This window comes from Pelodiscus sinensis, chromosome 31, assembly GCF_052426305.1.
Source record: "Pelodiscus sinensis isolate ZL-2025 chromosome 31, ASM5242630v1, whole genome shotgun sequence".
In the NCBI taxonomy this organism is placed as follows: Eukaryota; Metazoa; Chordata; order Testudines; family Trionychidae; genus Pelodiscus; species Pelodiscus sinensis.
In genome coordinates this window covers 1957837-1961582 of record NC_143082.1, presented here as the reverse complement: position 1 = coordinate 1961582, position 3746 = coordinate 1957837, and positions in this window count along the sequence as shown.

Below are 3746 nucleotides of genomic sequence, written 5' to 3'. Positions count from 1 at the left end.
TATCCCCGCCCCCCTCCGGGCTCGCAGGCCAGTCACACGCGCGGAGGGCTCTGAGTGACAACGGCAGGCAGCCAATCCCGATCAGGAAGGAGCCGGCGTCTCTGACTGGCCTATTAAAGGGATGGGAGGCGGGTGTTAAAATTGAAGGGCAGGGGGCTCGTCCAATCGCGCAAGCAACGGTCCCTGGTTCGCTTTTCTATTGGAGGAGAGTGAGTTGAGAGCCCGTATTGATTGACACGCAACGAAGCCAATCAGAAATGAAATGTGGCTCGTCTTGGGACACGCATTGGAGAAGATGATCGATGGGCTGGTGGTGTATTGATTGACATTAGAATGGGCCAATCGGAGATGGCAAACGCTCAGGCCTGGCCTCTCCGGAGCAGCTATTGAACGCTGAAAAGGCAGGCGCGAAGTTCATTGACAGGCACTGTAGCCACTCGCACGGAAGGGATTCCACACGCTGCCTCTCCATTGGATGGCGCTGTGCATGGGCGGGTCTTAGTAGTGAGTGACACGTACCCAAGCCAAACACAAACGGGGACTGGCCGAAGTCTAGACGCAAAGATGGGGTGGGTCGAAATTTGATTGACAGTCAGTGAAGCCCATAAAAAGTAATCGACCGCAGCTCCAGCTCCCTATTGGAGGACGAGCCAATGATCTCAGAGTTTTATTGACTGAATAGGAACCAATCATGCCTCTCCACTCTGCCTATTAGGAAACCCATTGGCTAGTGAGTGCTGGAGGTGGGGCTTTCGCTGATGGACAGCGCTCTGGACCTGTAGAAGGCAGGGAAGCGGGTGTTTGCCCCAATGGGGTGGGGCACCAAGTAAGGCGGGACTTTGTGGGCATAAGGAGGAGCGTGATTGAAATTCTGGCCAGATTGACAGCTGCTTCGGCCAATCATATTAGAAAGGAGCCAGGCTGTATCAGCTTATATTGCCCGGGCGGAAGGCACGTTTTTACCCAGAATGCTTTGGGTCTGTGGGCCTGCTCCACGTGCCAGCCTATGACCTTTGCCTTGCCCAATGGACGGCTGGCCCGTGACCTCTCACCTGACTCGCAACCTGTGACCTTTGCCTCCCTCTCTCTTCTCCCCCTCCCCTCCTGTGTCTGTTGCCCCCCCAGGTTGTGACCTTTGTGGTTGTGGGGTCATCATGCCCCTACCCAGCCTCTGCCCTCGCTGCTGGCCCCTGTCGCCACCCCCACCGCCTGTACCCTGCCCCCGTCGCCACCCCCACCGCCTGTACCCCTGCCCCCGTCGTCACCCGCACCACAGCCTGTACCCCTGCCCCTGTCGCCACCCCCACCGCCCGTACCCTGCCCCCGTCGCCACCCCACCGCCCGTACCCCTGCCCCCGTCGTCACTCCCACCGCCTGTACCTCTGCCCCCGTCGTCACCCGCACCACCGCCTGTACCCCTGCCCCCTGTCGCCACCCCACCGCCTGTACCCCTGCCCCCTGTCGCCACCCCACCGCCTGTACCCCTGCCCCCGTCGTCACCCGCACCACCGCCTGTACCCCTGCCCCCTGTCGCCACCCCACCGCCTGTACCCCTGCCCCCTGTCGCCACCCCACCGCCTGTACCCCTGCCCCCGTCGTCACCCGCACCACCGCCTGTACCCTTGCCCCCGTCGTCACCCCACCGCCTGTACCTCTGCCCCCGTCGTCACCCGCACCACCGCCTGTACCTCTGCCCCCTGTCGCCACCCCCACTGACTGTACCTCTGCCCCCTGTCGTCACCCGCACCACCGCCTGTACCCCTGCCCCCGTCGTCACCCGCACCACCGCCTGTACCTCTGCCCCCCGTCGCCACCCCACCGCCTGTACCTCTGCCCCCTGTTGCCACCCCCACCGCCTGTACCTCTGCCCCGTCATCACTCCCACCGCCTGTACCTCTGCCCCTGTCGTCACCCCCACCACCGCCTGTACCTCTGCCCCCGTCCTCACTCCCACCACCACCTGTACCTCTGCCCCTGTCCTCACTCCCACCACCGCCTGTACCTCTGACCCCGTCGTCACTCTCACCACCGCCTGTACCTCTGCCCTGTCCTCACTCTTCCCCTGCCTGTACCTCTGCCCCTGTCGTCACTCCCACCACCGCCTGTACCTTTGCCCCCTTCATCACCCCGCACCTGTACCTCTGCCTGCATCGTTACTTCCCTCCCTCTCACTCATGTCCCAGGCACTGCCCCAAGGTAGAGGCACAATTACCTTCCCCACGTCTGGGCTCTCTAGCTCATCCTCCCAGCACAGGCCCTGGGCGCCTGTCCCTGGTTGTGCTTTTGGGGGCGGGTGTATGTTTTCTTTGCGTTTGGTTTGACAATGGGAAGACGATGTGGCGAGAGGGCTGGAGGCAGGTCTCTGGCCAGACCCCATGATCACAATGATCGCTTCTGGCCTCATGCCTGGTCTGCACCCCAGCCCCATATGGGCGGAGCTGTCAGTCGGCAGGAGGAAGGCGTGGGACCCCTGTCTGACCGTTGTGCCCACAGCTGCACCCAGTGTAGATGCTACTACTCCAACACAACTGCATCTTTGTGGCACAGTTTGTTGTGCTGTTGTGGGGTGGAGTAAATTATATCGCTTTGCCAGCACAGGATACTGCTATTCCTGTCCAAGTAGAACCTCTCTAGTCGGGCACTCTGGTCCGGCAACACCCGTGGTCCGGCATGATTTGGGTGAGCCAGATGGCCACCTAGCATGGGGATGGCCAAGTTTCTTGCAGTCCCATAAAGTTTGTTTCCAACCCCCAGTCCTGGCTCTCCATGTCCTGTGCTGTTACTTAGCTCTAATTTACCCTAAATTAAAGCCCAGCAAACAGTGGCAGTGTCGGCAGTGCAGCTAGACAATACTGACCTCCTGTGGTCCGGTAAATTGTCTGGTTCAGCACCGGCCAGGTCCTGGGGGAGGCGGACTAGAGAGGTTCCAGCTGTACTGCCCGAGTATTCCTAATGCGACGTCACCTGTGCTTTAACTCCAGCCTCCTCCATTCACTCTCCTTTCTCTTCAGCAGTTTGAAAGAGCCTATCCCCGTCGCAACCCTTCCCTGGCAGAATGAGAGCGGCCTGTGCGGAATGAAAACCGGGTGTCTGCTCAGACAGGTGAGCAAGCGGTGGGTCGGTATTTTAGGGAGACAAGACACCTTTAAAAACACAGACACCCCAGCCATCAGTCTCCCATGTTTAGTTTAAATCACATTTTCCTCCCCAAGGGGACGGAGACTAGAAAACACACGTTTCAGCCTGTGCCTCTGCAATGACCACACACCCAGGGTTTCCTGTTATGGAAACAGGCAGCTTGAACCCTGGGCAAAGGAAGGAGCCTCCCCTTCTGGCAGTCAGCGGCCAAGTCCCAGTGACTGCCATGGGTCAGGACCACTAGCACTTGGGGCCCTTTCGGCTTTGCAGCGATGCAGTGCTGTGTGCGCCCCCCTGCCCCTCCCCCCAATGCAACACAACTCCCGGGCTATGTCTACACTCGCGGCTTCTTGCGCGAGTAATATGCAAATGAGGCTAAGCGTGGAATATCGCCGAGCCTCATTTGCATACCTAATGAGCCACCATTTTTTTCAGAAGAGGCTCTTGCGCAAGAAGAAGTGTCTACACTGCCCCTCCTTGCGCAAGAGAAGCCCTCCTGCGCAACGCCGTCACACCTATTACTCGACAGGAAGAACGGCGTTGCGCCACAGGGGTTTTCTTGCACGAAGGGGCAGCGTAGACGCGCCTTCTTGCGCAAGAGCCTCTTC